This window comes from Hipposideros armiger, unplaced genomic scaffold (assembly GCF_001890085.2).
Source record: "Hipposideros armiger isolate ML-2016 unplaced genomic scaffold, ASM189008v1 scaffold_23, whole genome shotgun sequence".
NCBI classification, from domain to species: domain Eukaryota; kingdom Metazoa; phylum Chordata; class Mammalia; order Chiroptera; family Hipposideridae; genus Hipposideros; species Hipposideros armiger.
The window spans coordinates 3,964,131-3,983,053 of NW_017731373.1; positions in this window are offsets into that span (position 1 = coordinate 3,964,131).

Sequence of the window (18,923 nt, forward strand, 5' to 3'; positions counted from 1 at the left end):
GTTTGTTGAATGAATTACTGAAGTCGCTCCCTTTGGCCAGGACTCTTGAGCTTTGCCGAATACTTGCACAATTTGTTAGAGTCAAATGGCATCTTGACCATTGTGTTCATAGCACCAGACAATGGGGGCCTAATGGACATAAACATACACATATTGATGAGTAAATTAAATGTCTCATATTTAAATGATTAAAGGAACATTATTTTTAAGTTTGCTCCTGACGGATGGGTCTGAAATAGCTGAAAAAAAAAAAAAAAAGGTTTCATCCTAAGTGGGAGGATGATGATAAGATGCCCAAAGAGGCGATTTCTAGGATGTGCATAGCAATAGTGAACAAATGTCCTCTAAGCAGAAGAACTTCAGAGATGGAAACTTCCCTCCTGACATAAAGGAGACATTAATGTTGCAACCTGGGCAGTATATTCAGATTTGGCGGAGAGCCATCTTGGAAACAGGGTCTAGTTGCTGGGATCTACCTTCCGAGATAAGAGGCAAGGCAGGACCACTGCATTCAAGCTTTCAGTTGATGGAGGGAGTCAGGAACCAAGAGACTAGGGATCACTCTGTCAATTCTGAGACTTCTCCTTGGTTGTTATTTTTGTTGTCCTGGTCAGTTTCCAATGATGATTATCAATAAAATCTCTAAAATCATCTTTTAAAATGTGCATTCCGGAGTAGTGGTGGGAGTGTGCTTCACGCTCTACAGCCAGACTTGAATGTGGGGAGGGGAGCGACCGTGGGAGAATAGAAGAAGCAGGCCGAGTCCCAAAGGCCTCTGTGAAGAAGAAAGGAGAAAACCTGGACCAGAGAAGGAATTCTGGGAATTCCAGATACAGCGTAGGATCAAGCAAGGAAACTGCTGCCTCTGTTTACAAGTATAGTAGTTTTTTTTCCTCGAAGCTTACAATCCACTTAAAAATCTGTACTCTAGTACATAATTTTTTCTTACAACTTTTTCACAGTGCTTTCTGAAAGGATTTATTTTCTGGGTTTGGGGAATGCTGAGAAGTCCAGCTCACTAGAAAATAAATTCAACCTTATTAGTTAACCAAACTTCCTGAATGGCCACTCTATGAAGTTATCTCCAATTCAAGAATGAACAGAGCATTGTCTTACCAAAAGTCATCCTTTTCTGCCATTGAGAAGGGACTAGAAAGACTGCTGAACCAGTTCGGAGTGTTTTAAATAGGTCATCAGCTGAAACCTGGAAATCAAAGCAAAAGAGAAGAAAAATAAATAAATAAAAACAAAATTTGGGAGCTTTGGGAAACAAGTGGTTTTGGGGAAAAGCTAATTTTCAAAGGTCTCCATCCGCCCTACGGCCACTCCCTTCTCTAGGACCTTTCCGCCTTTCCTCATTTCAGTTTTGAGTTAGGAATACTGGAACTGATCACTTTTCAGCCTCAATAAGTCCTTGCTAATTATTTTAACATTTCAGGTTCAGGAAACCCAAACCGAGTGTTTGTTAAGTGCTCTTTGCCTTGATTTGTATGCCCTCTTATATTTCAAGGGAAGTTGGGTCCATGTGTTTCTGATTCGTTTTTACTTAACTCATCAAGACATTGTTTCATGAAGGCCATTTGATGTCCAAAGATTCTGCTGAACCTTTTGTTCGTTAAACCATAAAGCCAGGGAAGTAATATGCAGTTTATAGCAAAAGAACCAAATTAGGAGACCCAGGAACTAACTATCCTACCTCCATCCCGGACATGTTTTCATGTAATGTTGACTCACTTTTCTAGGTATCTGTGTTATCTGGGTAGAGAGAACAATGTTTTATGCAAGGATTAGAGAATTTTATAATAAAGTATTATTTTGGAGAGTCTTTGTTAAAAGAAAGGCATGTTATAAACCAATACCAAAAGAGCTCTCGAGCTGAACAAATGAGTTTTTGCCTGGTTTTGAGGTTGTTGTCATAGTGGTCCTGGACAAGTACCATAACTCGGAATTAAAGTTTCAAATGGTGATTAGACAAAATGTAATGTTTCCACCTGAAAGCATAATCTTTACATGGATTTACATACTGGGGAAGTACTGTATTTCCTACTGGTTTCCTCCTGAGCTAACTATCAAACAACCAATCTGTTTAACAATTTGCAGAAAGGTAGGGGGTAGATATCTGCCATAGACAGATCTTTCTATTCTGACTCCAAGGCAGAGATTCTCATAACATTTTATTTTGCAGCATGCAACACTCCAAAGTCATAGTTCCTCTAAATATAATAGCAACAAATTAAACAGATATCAACAATAAAATGTATATATTTTTTATTCATTCATTTCAGCTTTCCACTAGGTTCATTATCCTGATGTCAACTGCTGGTTTTCAGGTTCTCAGATGACAACCCTGATCATTTACCATGTCTCCAAGGGCATAATGGGATTCAAACATCAGTTTAGACTGGGGCCAAAGACAGAAATCAAGGGAGCTCTCAATCAGAATGATAAAGAAATTGCAGAAAACATGTTCAGCTGAACTAATAGGATCTGCCTCTCTGGCTGTTTGCATTGGTAGGGCACCTAGAAGAGAAAAGTGTGGCCATAGGCTGATGGAGACCTTTGAAAATTAGTTTTTCCCCCCAAACCACTGGTTTCCCAAAGCTCACAAGCTTTGTATTTATTTATTTTCTCTTGATCCCTTGATCTCCAGGCAGTGGCCTGATATCAGGCAAAGGACTCAATCAAACATGGCATAAGCATCACCCAGAATAGACTGAGACCTATAGGCAGAAAGCAAGAGACATGTAGCCCCCTTCTCTCAGCATCTCAGGAAGAGAAGTGGTTGGACAGGGTATGGCCAGATACACCAGGTGTGCAGGAGAGGGACCTAGCCCTCCTGTTCTTTTTATAGGGTTTCCAGGAAAGCGATAAGGGGAGCCAAGTAATCTAAGTTTTCTTACTAGCTGCTCAAGGGCAGTACATAGCAGTGCTGCACATACCTGTTGCCTGGCACCGCTATCCCTTGGAGGCTTATAGAAAGTTGAGACTGGCCACTATCCCTCCTGCTGAGGGGACAAATAGTAACTGATCCCAGCTGGCTTCTACCAGACAAGCTAGAACAATTCATTGGACAAAGTTCTTTGTCTCTCTGCAATTGGCAAGCTATATAGATCCATTAGGAGAGTACCTACTACTTGCCTAGGGAGTGGGGTGGGGAAATCAGGAAAGATGTAATATCTATTTGATCCATGGCAAACAAACAAACAAGCAACAACAAAGGAAAAAAAAACACAAAACACAAAAAACAATTAAGGGTCAGCCTTCTAGAAGTTCACAGTCTGGTAAATGAGACCAGGATAAGAACATGGAAAATGATTTTATCGAGGTATAAGAACTATCAGTGAGATCACGAGTGTGGTGATCAACCTTGGTGGCAGAAGGGAGGGTTCTAGGAAACCTTTCTAAATAAGTCAGTCAGAGAAAGACAAATATCATATGATCTCACTTATACGTGGATTCTAAGGAACTGAATGGATGGGAGAAGTGGATGGAGATAGTCTCAGAGACACAGAGGAAGAACTGAGGGTTGTTAGTTGGGAGGGGGTGGGGATGAAGGAGAGGGGAAGGGATGAGACAATACAAATTGGTAATTGTAATATGGCCTCAGGGATAGAAAAAGATAGTCCAAGGAATATAATCAATAATGTTGTAAACATTTCTTAGGGGGCCAGATGGACCAATGCCCTTTTGGGGAGTTCACTTCATAGTCAATGTAGAGGCCTGACCAACGCATTGTATTTCTGAAACTGATGTTGAATAACAATGTATGTCAACTATAATTATATATACATATAGTCTCGGGACATGGAGTAGAGAGCGGGAACGGATTCAATGGAATTGTAATAGATAAGCATGATATCGGGGGTGGGAGGGCAATTGATGGGGGGAGGGGGGTTGTTACCTGGTGAGGGTGAAAAGGGTAACTATTGCATTGTTCTGTACACCTGAAACTAACAATAAAAAAAAAAGAAGTGTATGCTTATGGTAAGAAGGCAGACAATGGGTACGGGTAAGGGAGGGGCATTCTAAGCAGAGGGAACTGAACCACCTATAGGCAGGAACCTAATCACAACAAAGCCGAAGAGAGTTTGAAAGAAAAAGAACCCCCCCACCCCACATTTTTACATATTCTGTAAGAGTCAAATCATAAGAAAAGGACCTAAAGTCCAACAGTGTATAACAATATCCCAAAATTTCACAATTAAGCAATGCCAGATCTGTGTAAAAAGTGAAGACTATTTTAGAATCCTCTGAAGTCATGGGCTACCCTCAAATATTTGCCGTCCCCTTCTCCTCGCTGAGTGGCCTGGTCAATGTCCTCATTCAATTGGCCAGTGAGCTGGGGCAATATTAGCTTCACTGCCCTTGCTAGTTGGCTTTCCTGTCTTTGGCCAGGGCTTGTTTCTGTCCGCCCCCAGTACCCAAAGCCCCAAGCACCCTATGTATCTTAAAATGAATGTAGAATTCTCTTCTGGTCAGGCCAAAGAACACAGCTCCTGTATCAAAACCTGAAGCCCTGAAAATAAGGCATTCCTTCTTTCTAAGGTATATTGTATCCGTTTATAATTGTTCCTGCTTCAGAATCTCATAGGCTTAACACTGGTGGGGTCACAGTGTCATCGCCCAGATTCAGCCCCTTCTCTGTTCTGGATCACAGAAAAGCTGCTATCCTCTCTCCTTGAAGGGCTTACATGCATTGCCCTAAAAACATTACATGCTGTTTGTATCAGGGATGCCTGCACACTCTACTCGCCTGCCCTAATCACCTGCTAATCACCTTCCATAGTCTCTTGGTGGCCCCGCCCCCTCTCCATCTCTCTTCTTCCCCAGCCAGACAGTGAATGAAGTAACTCTTGGTAGCTCTGAAAGGCTTTGAGTTCTGAAGTTCTGTATTCCTAACTCTCAAGCTGGCAAGAGAGGCCCCTTGCTTTAGCTATTCAGAGATACATGTGAGAAACAGAAATAAACTTTATAAGCACAAATAGATTTATTACATGCAAATCTTCACATGTTTCAAAAAGCATGATGCACTTAATGGGTGAATCTGGCTGAGATGATAGATTAGTGAGAATGTGTATGTGTTGTCTATTGCTGTATAGCAAATCACCCCAAAACTTACTGGTATAAAATAATAATAATAACCACACATTATCCTTTCTGTTTCTATGATTCAGGAATTTGGGAGTGGCTCAGCTGGGAGGTTTTGGGTCTCATGTAGTAACAAGCAAATGTTGCCTGGGACTGGGGTCATTTTGAAGGTTTTTGCCCTTATGTGCCTGGTACCCCAGCTGGGAAGACTCAAACAACAGGTGGCGAGAGCAAGTGGGGCTGCTCTCGGTGGCCTGTCTATGTGCTCTCTGCATTATGGCAGCTTTAGAGTATCTGGACTTCTTACATGGCTGCTCAGGCCCCCAAAGGCACTTCTCTTAAGATACAGGGCCAGGTCGAAGCTGTGCCATTGTTCCCAACCTAGCTGTAGAAGTGTCATAAGATTGCTTCCCTCTCATTCTGTTTGGATCACTAGCGCTGGCCAGTGTTTAAGGGGAGGGTAATTAGACTCCACCTTTTTATCACAGAAATATCAAAGAATCTGTCATTCTGTTTTAAAGCAATCACAAAAGAAGCCAGGAAGAGGGAGTACCAACTGAAAAGGACAGATGAATAGCAACGTATAAAAGTTAGTCATTATAATTCCTATCGACATTTCCTTAAAATTTGTCATGAATCAAATTCAGACTTTTAAAAATTTCTCAATGTCATTTTTACCTTTTATCTAATTTCTAATTTTTTGTTATATAATTTTATTTTTTCTTAATCACATCATTTTCTTTTTAACTTAATTGGCCAATTTTTGTTTTGCACCTTCTATATGGTAGGCATGTGCTAAACCATTGGGATACAGAAACAAATTTATATAGTCCATGCTTTCAAGGAGTTCACAGTCAAAATGGCAATTCCTTGTGACGACTGCAACATGAGAGGCACAAACAAGGCATAGATGGAATAGATACAGGAAAGAAACATAACATGATAAAAAATATATTTCCATTCTACTTTACACCTTAAAATGAAACTTTCAATTGTACTTATTTTAAATGTGCCATAAACCATATTGTTAATATTACTTTGGAAAGTATTCCCTAAGGTAGTTCCTTAGCAGTAAAGGCAGAGATTATCTGAGGTTAAAACACAAAGACCTATGCATAACATCCTCATCTAGGAATAAATTATTGAGGTGTCTTTGGTCCAACCCCATGCATCCAAGCGGATCTCAGCTCAGCTCAAACCTATGGAAATCTCTCCTACTGTTTTCAAGATAGTGCTAATAGGAATAGCTCTAACATTTCATAAAGATACTTACTATGCTGTAGGGAACCCTGATACACCTTCAGGTATGAAAACTTTAAGAGGAAGCATGTGCAGAAAGAGGGTAGCACAGGACAGCAGTTTGGAAGAAAGATGAAAGTCACTGAGGAGACAAAAGACTGGTAGTCAGAGAGTTAGGAAAGTAGAGAGGAAAAGAATAATCTAGATGGCATTGGGGTGTCGGAAAAGTCGTGACGTATTTTTTCTATGTTTATCGTTGCAAAGATGCAACATGACTTTTCCGACAACCCAATATTATGTCATGACAGCCCAAGAGAGGAGAATTTTCATAAGGAGCGGGGAGACAGCCCTACAAATGAACTATGTAGGTCAAGAAGAATAAAGGCTGAGATTGGTGCTGTACACACCACAAGGCAGTACAAGGAAGTCATTGGTGACCTTCACGTCACACCCTGTCAAGCGGTGGAGAAGCAGCTCAGGTTGTCCGGGGTGACCCAGCACTCTATTACAGACAGGCAGCTCTTTAGGACTGCTAGATGGCATCAAACTCCTCAATGCAATTCGATAACTATGCCTTTGGGCCTCTACTGTGTTACTGGCCACTTTCAGTGGCTGCACATGCCCCACCAAAGACATTAAATTCATGAGCCCAGTATTCATTGCTTTCCAATACCATTTAGCCTGGTTTATCCACTACTGTACCCTCACATGCACACTTTCTTTTTTTCCCAAATATAATTATGCTAAAAAAAAATCTCATGCTTAAGTTTTATTTCTCTCTTGCTGCCAGAGAAGAAGTCCAAAGAGGCTAACTCAAAGATTCATTATTGGTTGGGATGCATTATAGGAAAAGAGAATGTTTAGATAAGAAATTTTAGGCAGAATTCAGGAAAAAATAATCAATCTGGTTAACGAACATTAGCTGAGGGGGTGAGGAACTGGTTTCCCAGAAGAGCTCTTCATTGCATTAAAGTTCATCAGAAAATTGTTTAAGCATTTATCAGGAATGCTAATTTCTTTCCAGAAGAGAGTTGGTTCTGAGCTGTCTCATGAATCAAACATTTTGTCCCAGGCCAAGTTTGGGACCATTTTCTCTCCCATTTCCCCCTTTCTTATGAACATTTTGTGCTTTCTTAACATGTGCCTGCATGACTATCCCCACCTCCCATTCCCTGTCATTTCTGGTTGCTTCAGACCAAGATCAAATGTTCTCTACTCCTAATACTTTTCTTTTTTTACTATTCTAGAGTTCTTTTATTGTACCTCTCTTACTTTTTATTGTTTTTATTCATAGCTCCTATTTTAACTATAAGAAAATGAGTCTTTTCCTCTGTATATACTCATTAATATTCAATAAAGGTGGAATAATAAGTATATGTAAACTAAATCCATAGTACATGAGATGTTTTGTTATGCAATCTTAAATATATTGTATTTCAAGGAAATATTTCACAATCTAAATTAATTATTGCATTAGTCAGATTAGAGTCTGTGATTGAGAAACCACTACTACAGTGCTTTTAACAAGATAAAAGTTAATTTCTCTCTCTATCGTAGCAATCTGGAGGTTAGCAGTCCCGAGCTGGTATACTGTTCCATGGCCCTTCTATCTTGTTGCTCCAACATCCTCAGTGTGTGGCTCCTTCCTCATGGTTCAAGATGGATGCTTGATCTTTAGCCATCACATTCTTATTCTTGCCAACAGGAAGGAGAAAGGGGAGAAGGGCATGCCCCTTCTTTGTAAGGGCACATTTCAAGAAGGTGCATACAAAATTGTCCAAGTTGTGAACAATTTTGCATGGAGACGCTAAAGCATGTCTGATTACATCCCATTAGTTATAACTTAGTTCCTTACGGCACCAGCAGTAAGGGAAACTGAGGAATGTGCACAATTTAAAAATCATGCGTTCCGTTACTAAGGAGGAAGCTAGAAGAAATATTTAAGGAGACCTAGAAGTCTCCCCTTCTATAGCCTATTTTAATGTTTACCAAACCTCACTGGTCAGGAAATTCCTATTAACTTAACTTGTTTTTCCACACTCTAGCATATTTATTCCTCTAGAGTTCCCAGTAAATACTAATAGATTCAATTTTTAATGTAGCAAAATATCAGTTCTAAACTCTGGAAGAATTTATATTATATTATATATAATTTATTTAATATATACATATATAATAAAAATTGGGAGGGCCACATTTATATAAAATATTAAGGTTCCCAACTTTTTGTGATCATGCACCAAAATCAATAAACTTTAACCCCTGCAATATACCGGGGGTGCCAAAAAAATGTATATGCATGACTTGTATTCATTTTTTGTTATCGGTATATATTGTGTTACAATTTTAATACAGTTTTTTCCTTTCTTAAAATGTGTATACTTCTTTTGGCATCCTCTGTATTTACCCTTATCTATTAGTATATTTTATAAATGTACTACTAATTATATACATTATAAAACATGCACAAAAATTTAAATCAAAGAGATAAGAAAAGAATATAAATAAAAGTTCTAATATTTTCTTCCTTCACACCAACGTACGTCCTTAAGCAAACGCCAGTCTAACAGATGTTAAATATTAGGTTGTCGGAAAACATGATGTATTTTTTTCTGTTTTTCATTGCAAAAATGCGTCATAACTTTTCTGACAACCCAATATCTTGACTTATGTGCTTCAGCTATCACACACATCATCATTTCAATTGAGAACTGAACCAAAACCTAACAGAGAAGGCTAGGACAAAACGCTAACAAGATGGGCTGTTATATTGTTATGTCCCACATGGAAAAGAAATAACAATTGTCGAAACTCCCGCATTTTGGGTCTGACAAACAAATTAAGCGTCTCGACAAAACGTCTGCATTGAAAAACCCATTTGGGCTTTTTCACAACATAGTTGAATTTGTAAAGGAGTTTAATGTCTTCTTGTTTATGAAGTTTTAATTTTCCTACGATTGGGTTACTCAGATGGGATAAACAAGGAGCACCACTGATCTGCTCATTGTGGCCGTGAATTACAGGGCCCTGGAGAACCACGCTGAGGTCTTCTGGAGTCTCAATTTCAATGTGCGGGGTATGTGCTAGGGAGGCTTCCATCCCATGTGCATGCAGGCTTTACAGCCTTTCAAATGAAGGTATAGCTGAAGCTGCTGCACCAGTCATGTTGCATTTCACCAAGGGCAAAACCCAAGTTGACAGCCCTCACTTTGTGTTTCAGAAGAAAATGGAGAGTAATCAGGACCAAGCAGACCCCTGTCACACATAGCTCCTCGCCGATATCAATTACTTAGCCTAATTATCTTGACAAAGTACACTATTCATTTAAATCTTTTATTTTTTGGAACAGAAAAGCAATAAGGACCGCAGGAAAAGGTGATCAGGCCATCCTAGAACAGCTAATATCTAAGATATAGACTTTGATCAGACTTAGGTATGTACTCCTTGTCTTAAGAATAAAAAAGTTTGAAAAAGCCACTTAGAGAAAGTTCAAATACGGCTTTATGAAGAGAGATTCTGAAAAAGAACATGGCTTAATAGAGATGGGGGCTCTAAGAATGAAATTCTGACCACATTATGATGAATAAAGGCGGATATAAAGACATCAGTAAGGCTGCCCAGAAGCTCTCTGATGAGTTTCGATTTTGAAAGGATACGTAATAAAGGCAAGGAAGGTCATATAGCCAAGGACACAAATTGTGAAATGTATAAGAAAATTGTCAGAATCGTTAATGCGCTGATAAGCCAAAGCTTACAAAAGTGACAAAGGCAATAAAACCTATCATTTCAACTGTTTAGATCACAGACGTGAACAAGAAAGTAAAATGTCCAATACTGGAGATGACGGTATAATGCTGGTAGATGAGAGAAGTATTTCAATCAAGGAAAATTCCCTTCAAAACTTAAAAAGTCCAGCATGGGTTAAAAGGGTACACGAATTTCCAGGAAGAATGAGCTGCTGAAATGAATCCTACACTTCATCTCCAAAGGACGTGCACCCCAGGATTCTAAGGGAACTTGTAGACAGGATTGTGAGGTGACTTGGGGTGATAATTGGAATCAAGGCGACCCTGAGAGGAGCAAGGAGACTAGGACAAAACACTCATTTTGGATTTTCAGAAGGTGGGCGATACAGGGCTTGGGAGCAGATTCTAGAAACAAGAAATAAGTAGACATGATGCTGTTATCTTGCAAAATTCCAGAAAGGACTATTAAACAGGCAGTCTATTGACCGTAGAAAACAAAATGCTGATCAGTAGGATCTTCTGTGTATTCGTAATGAAATCCACTCCAAATGGGCTTCATTCTCTTTTTAGTAAGGTAAGTAGATGAGCAGGTAATGCTCACATGCCATAAACATGGTACAGAGGAATTCCAATATGATAGTCTCTTTAAATATCAACGTGAGATGCAACCTTTCAAGGTATGCCACAAGGGACTTTTCCTTTTTAAAAAATAATTTATTTTCTAATTATTTAAGCAATATTTTTTAAAGCATGTGGACACAGTATTTCCTTGATTTTAAAATGTAATTCATTATGTGATAATACATCAATTTAGAAACATCTTTTTGGGTGGAGAAAGGAATTAATAATTTATCCTAATTTAAGAAGCACTAAGATATGAAAAATGTTAACAGGATTGAGGAAACACACACATACAGATACACACACACACACACACACATAAATATTTATAGAATTAAAATCACACATTTTATCCACTTGGCATTTGATTATAATCTTTGACTTTATGTCATTAAAAACTCTACAAACATAATCTCTAGTGAGTCAGTAATACATTATAATTTATTTAATTATTACTCTATTATTCTGAAATTTTTAAATTGTTTTTTATAAACAATTTTACAATGTATTGTTCAGAAATACGGAACTGCAGTTCTGATTATTTCCTTAGGGTACATTTCCAGAAGTGGAACTATTGAGTAAAAAGGTGTTTTTTTTTTAAGGTTCTTGATACATAGTACCAAGCTACTTTGCAGAAAGCTTGCACTAATTTTCATTACAACCAACAGTGGTTTGAGAAAGAACCCATTCTTACCACCATTCAAAATTATCTGTCCTTTCAAATTCTCTGTTGATTTGGTAGGCAAAAACAAACTATTCTCAAATTTTATTTTAATTTAATCTGAATTTCATCAACTATAGTGACATTGAATATTTTTCTATATAAATATTATTATTTGTGTTTCTTCTGTGAATTGTCTGTTCTTATATTTTACTAATTTTTCTAATGGAAGTTTATTATTTTTGTCAATTATTATGTGGTCTTTAAATAGCAAAGATATTAACCCTTTACTGTTCTATTGTTATTATGTTTTATATTAAACATGTGTGCCATTTTGTTTAAAATCTGCCATTTTTTCTTTATCTTTTTTAAACTCATCCTAAAGAATATATGCCTTTGCACTGGAAAATTTACAAAACTGACCTCAATTGTTATATCTGATATTTGACCTTACCTCTAGTATTTTGTTTATTCCTATTGTTTTGGGGTAATGTCTTGCTGTTTATTTTGTGTGTGCCTGTGTTTTGCTCTATGATTGGTGTTTTGATTGTTTTTATCTTCTATAGTGATTTAAAACATAGACATCCTGTTTTTTATTTTTACTTTACGTGTGATTGCTGATAAGTTTTTCAAATCATATGTGAATTTATATTTCAAAAATATCAAATTCATGACTGCAACAAAGCCTTTGATTCTTATCATGGGATATTAGGAATTGGGTACATTTATACTCTCCCCCATTATATATCCCTTCCCTTTCTGGCCTTTATTGATAGAATCTGGGATTTAGATCTAGATCATTAATACTAAATAGTTACTTTTCCGTTTATAATTTTTTAAAGTAATTTTTATATTTCCTTTCAAAGGAATGGTTTTGTTTTTGCATTCAATTTTATGTGAGTGTAACACTAATTATTTTTATTTGAATGTACATTTATTTGGTTTCATGGCTCATACCCACCAGCAGTCCTTTTATATTAGAATTTTAATGTTTCTTGATATTTTATGTGCATCTCAGACAGCTAGATTTTGAAAGTCCAGAACAACAGATCAACCAGATGAAACCTAACAATGAAGATGGAAAAGTAAGGATGGAGGGGGGGGTCCTGCTTTGGCAATAATTGTAATGAAAAACACCAGGAGCTTTATTTTAAAGAATTGGCTCACGCGATTATGGAGGCCAGTAAGTTCAAAATCAGCAGAGTGGGCCAGCAGTATGGAGACCAGTGAAGAGTCAGGGCTGCAGTTCGCGTCTGAAGGCTGTCTGCTGGAAGAACTTCCTCCTTGCCAGGGATGTGCAGTTTATTGTTCTATGCAGGCCTTCCACTGACTGGATGAGGCCAACCTACATTATGGAGGGTAATCTGCTTTACGCAAATTCCAATGCCTAATATATTAATCTCATCCAAGAACACCCTCACAGAAACATCCAGAATAATATTTGACCACATATCTGGGCACCATATCCCAGCCAAGTTGACACATAAAAATAACCACCATGACACCCAACAACAGCATTTGGAAGGGGGGTTGCTTTCCCCATTTTGCCCTCTTTTGGCAATAAAATTTTGCTTGTAATAGGGAAGCGACACACACACACACACACACACACACACACACACACACACACACACACGAGTTCAGTTAAACTTTACCGAAACAGAGAATGGTTAATAGAGAATGAGTGAATCCGCACTATGGAACGGCAACCCTACACATTTTACCACATACATACATAATACCAGCTCAAGTATATATAATCATTTGCATAATATTTAAAGTGGGAGAAAGGATCTCATTTAAAATTCTGGTTCCTCATCACTGTGAGTCTTGGGACTTTTGCCTAAGTAAATAGGATCCAGAAACTCTTCTTGATTCTCCTTATCTTTTGTTTATTCCACAAGGCTCTTGTCCCATGCTAGGAAACAGGCTTCTTAATTTCAGGACAGTAGCCTGTGTCTACTTCTCAACTTGTTCATATCCCCTTTTTACTTCTCTCCTGCTCTCTCATATCATGCAGATATTTAGACAACATTACCACAAAACTCTGATCCCACTGTAAGATTTTACATGCCTCTTCCAGGCTCCAGATTCCACATAGAATTATACAGTATCATTAGCATACACAGTGTTTGTATGGGCAAGGCTGTCACTAACCAAGACTTTCAAAATATCTTAATCTATTTACAAATTGTGCAACTAGGCAAAAATATACAGAAAAATGTTGTTTAATTGAGTGATGATAATCAGGGCATACATGTGTATTAGCAAAAAATGTCAATAAATTCTTCAGAAAAAGAAAAAAAACCAGGTGGAATATAATAGATTTCTTATAGTCCTGTGCAGAACTTTCACTAAGAGAATACCTATCTAAAATGGATTATTAGTCATCAAATGCTATAGTGATAATTCTTCTACACGAAGCATTTTATACATTGTTTTCAGAACATAAAGAAGATTATCCTCCAGGAATTTATATTCAAGACAGATTATTCAATGAATGGCATCATTTGGGTACCCCATTATGAAACTGTAAGGAGAGGATACATTTTTTTCAAAGACGGAAAGTACCTTCATCTCTCCTCTCGCTATACATCTCTATTTAAATTTGAAGTTTTGCATACAAAACCATAGGAGCTTTTAAGGCTTAGATCTGATTCATCATGATCTTTTCCAGGAAGAATGATTTTTCAGTTTTTTCCAAGTTAAAACAGGAATAGAGTGCCATTCCATGAAAAGCACGATGACATTATATAAATTAGGCATAATATATTAAAACAGAGTTTGTATTTGGATGAAGTTGCCAAAAGAAAGAGCGGAGAAGAACAAATGACTGTGATGAGCCATAAAGCACATGAAAGGGCTTTGGCTTGCTGCTTACACATGCTAGGAAGTCAATAAATGTTAGAATCCTTCCTTGCTTCCTTGGAAATATTCACATTTCCAAGAAAATCCAATTTTAAATTCAGTGTGTCACTCAGAGATATATTAAAATCTAGATTTCCTACAGCTTTAATAGGCTTGTTTTTAGTATTACCAGTGATAATTTCAGCTGAGCCTTCCATATAAGTGACAAGTTGGCTAGTGGCCTGAAAGATCCTATCTAACTCTGACATTCACGAACTTGCCTCTAAGAGTCTGCAATTGGCTGGTGAAGGATGGCATAGTCTATTCACATTCCTGACAGTATTTCCTTTTGATCCTAAATGTATTTTTGCAATCACAAACACATAGGGTAACCCTGGCTGAGGCATTAAGACTAATTCCCTGTGGAAATCATAATCCTCCATCATTTTTTAAAATGTATTTTCTCTTCCTTATGAGTTTATTTCCTTTTAAAATTAAAAAAAAGTATTCCCATTTTCCCCTCCCCTCTGGCAACCATCACTTTGTTCTCTATATCTATGGGTCTGTTTCTATTTTGTTTTGTTTATTCATTTTTTTAGATTTCATATATAAATGCAATCATATGGTATTTGCCTTTCTCTGTCTGACTTATTTCACTTAGCAGAATACCCTCTAGGTTCATCCATGTTGGCACAAATGGCAAGATTTCATTGCTTTTTATTGCTGAATAATATTCCATGATATTCATTTTTATTGCTAAATAATATATGTATATATGTATGTGTGTGTGTATATATATACATATATATATGTATGTATCACATATTCTTTATCCATTCATCTGTTGATGGACACCTAGCTTGCTTCCATATCCTGGCTATTAGTAATGTTGCACTGAACATAGGGACGCACATATCTTTTCAAATTAGTGTTTTTGTTTTCTTCAGATAAATACCCAAAAGTAGAATTCCTGGATTGTATGGCAGCTCTATTTTTTATTTTTTTAGGAACCTCCATACTGTTTTTCATAATGGCTGCACTCATTTACAATATATCCACCAACACTGTATATATGAGTTTCCGTCATTTGTTGATTAATGATTCTGACAGGAGTGAGGTCGTATCTCATTGTGGTTTTTATTTGTATTTCTCTGATGATTAGTGATGTTGAGCATTTTTTCATATGTCTATTGGCCATCTGGATATTCTCCTTGGAGAAATGTCTATTCAGGTCCTCTTCCCATTTTTAAATTGGTTTTTTTTTGGAGGGGGTATTAAGTTGTATGAGTTCCTTATATATTTTAGATATTAACCCTTTATCAGGTATGTCATTTGTGAATATCTTCTCCCATTCACTAGGTTGTCTTGGTGTTTTGTTGATGGATTCCTTTACTGTGTAAAAACTTTTTAGTTTAATGTAGTTCTATTTGTTTATTTTTTCTTTCATTTTCTTTGCCCAGACATATCCAAGAAGATATTGCTATGAGTGATGTCAAAGAGTTTATTGCCTATGTTTTCTTCTGGGAGTTTTATGGTTATAGGTCTTAGATTTGTCTTTAATCTATTTTGAGTTTATTTTTGTATATGGTCTAAGAACATGGTCCAATTTCATTTTTTTGCATGTGTCTGTCCTGTTTTGTCCTAGAGCTCACTTTGTCTACAGCAGTTTGGCTGAGGTTATGTGTTGGTGAGCAGTCATGATGTTTGAAAACCAGGAGGATTGAGAAATGTTCACTTTGTGTCTATGATGGTCTGCTATCTGTCCTCCCTTGTAGGTGTCCAGAGGACAAAACTCTATGCCCACTGTAATGATTTTTACAATCCACAGTATAGAGCTAGTGGTCTATGGGTACTATCAGGTAATTAGAGTGATGACTGGTAACTGTCTCTCAAGTTGTTACCACTTGCCAAAGAATGAAACTACATTTATACTTTCAGGAATTATCGTCCATGCCAAATTGTTCCCAATGGACCCAGACATTGCAATCTTAGGCTGGATTCACACGATAGCAATGATTACTTAGTTATTCTACTGTGAGCAGAGCTGTTTTCAAAAAAAATAACTTTCACAACTCATTAGACAAATCTTCGGTGTGCTGTAGGTATTATTACCCAATAAGCTGAGGATGGAGGTCGAAATGGGATACAGAAAGTTTTACCGAAGACTGACGGTGCTGTAGCTATCTTCCCTGTCCGAGCTATGGCGCTTAAAGTTCTACATCTTTTACAAAGAACAGTTATATTTTAAACTCACCTCAAGTAGGTAACCTTACATAAGGAATGCACACACATGCATTACATCAACAGCATTTTTTACTAAATTCTGTGCAACTTCAAAGAAAGACTCTGAAGATGTTGTTTGGGATACGACTTATACGGCACTGCCACAGATTCGGGCACACTCAGCGGATCATACCTACTTTTCTCTCCTTAGTTAATACCCACAATTTCTAAATCCTCTGGATCAATTACCCACAATGTTGAATAAGAACATTGTTATTGAGTTTCAGATTAGGTATCAATTACCTGGCAGCAGGAGGGAAGTGTTGGGGGGAGGGCAGTTTTTATAGTATATCCAAGTCGCTTATAATCTTTGAGCAACTTCACTTTTATGCCTGAGGTCACATACAATTTCTTCCTAAAATTATTAATTCAGTAAAGAACAGCTTTTTAAAGGTGTGGCAAGAAGACAGGCGGCATACCTAGGAACAGATTTAAACTGTGGAAGATGGCGCTACTTAGGCTTCTTCACAGACAGATAAAGGTCGCTGTGGTTTTCTGTGTTCCATTCAGTCTATAATCTTTCATGGTGATCATTCCATTTAAAATGACTGCACGCTGATTTGCATTTCCTCGCTGGAGCTGGTGCTTCCCCCATGTTGATATTACTTTCCTTTTCTCTAGACTGATCTTGATTTGATTGAAATAATATGGAGTCAAAATGGTAGCCTAAAAATGTAAAACCTTTTATTCCAGAATATGATATAATCAGCTTCAGCAATCTACAGTGGAAATACTAATACAATGAGAAACACCTACCTACGGGTCTGGAAGCAGAGGAAAATATTCAGCCAACACAGACCACCAATTCTCTGCTTTTGGCAAGAATATGACTCAGGTGACAGGGTTCTGGAAATAGAGCCTTAGGTTGGATAAAAGTGCCTTTATCCAAATACTGTACTATCTCAAGAGCCACCTAAGACCCTCCCCTTGCACATTCATACATCACCTTTCTATCTTTACTTCAGGCAGGATCCATTCTACTCTATGTGCATCTAACTGCACAGGTTTTTCTGAGCCGCCAAGAGTCGCCTTACTGTGTACCTGATCAGGATTAGAGTCTTGCTATACCTACCATGTGCTCATGCATGCACACACATATAAGGGGGGACATTACAGCACATCTCTAAGTAATCCAGACAAGTTGCAATTAATTCACATAATTCAATTAATGTGTTTTTAAAATACTGTGTCCCTAAACCAATGTTGCAGGAATACAAAACCCAATTTCCTTACCCAAGAGCTGTCGATAAACTAGGTACAGACTACAACCTCACAAACGCAAAAGTGACTACAACACAGCTTATAGTAAAACACAGTGTAGTAGAAGGTCAGAAAAAGGAGAGCTATCACAGTAAAGATTTAACCAGCTATCACAGGCTCTCTTTCACCTGATGTGTTCATGGAAAGTTCTAGGCTTCTATTCACCTTTTATGTGAGAGAGATGTGACTGAAGCCTGAGTGTGGGCCATGAATAGTTATGGGACATAAGTTCTACATTTTACTTAGTAGATCACTGGGAAATTTTCAGTTAATGCCCGAAAATGAATGTGGCGCATGCCAGAACAGCTGGGGAAAGTATCCCAAACTTACTGCCACCCCCAGGAGGAAGCTGGTGGGCTATCTCCACGTTCATCATGAGTGAGAACAGAGATACCATCACTGGTGGTAAAAACCAATTGGTTTCCTAAAAAGAAACCTCTGGTAGTCAAATTTATTTTTCTTTGTCATGCGCTATGACTAAAATGATACTCATACCACTGCATAGTTTAAATAATTTCCTGGAGTGCACGTGGGCTTTGGAACTCTGGGATCCCAATTTTAAACTCTGAGGAGGGGGGCAAAAGGAATTGGCACTACACAGTGAAGCATTTCTTCACCCAAACTCTCTTATCCCTCCAAAAAAACTCTATGTTTTAGGCACAAAAAATTCCATTACTTTAGCCTGAGATTGAGTTTCATCACTCCATAGGTTCAGTTAACACACTCCAAATGAAAGAATCCAAACAGACATTTGATAAGCTATCTACCATGTATCAAGTTCATACCAGTTGATTAGAAGATTATATTCTGAAATGATTGACAGTTCTTGGACAATACAAACTCATTACCTGTCAAGCTGCAAGGTATGCTTTTGATATACAGAAGTGAAATAATATTGAAATTAAACGAACTCTAAGTTAAAACAGGAGTTATACTATTCCAAATAGATCCCAGATGACTATGAAAAACATATTTGTCTGAGTAATAACAGTTAGATAAGTGATACATGGTTATTACATAGATGACAAAGTTCAAAGCAGTATACTATGTAAGTGCTCCTACCCTATTAAAATAAAAACCACACTGAACTCAGTAACTCACATGGAATAAAAATTTGAAATTATAAATTTGGAGAGTAATATGTAGCAAAAGTTTGGTAATTAGTATTAAGGATATGA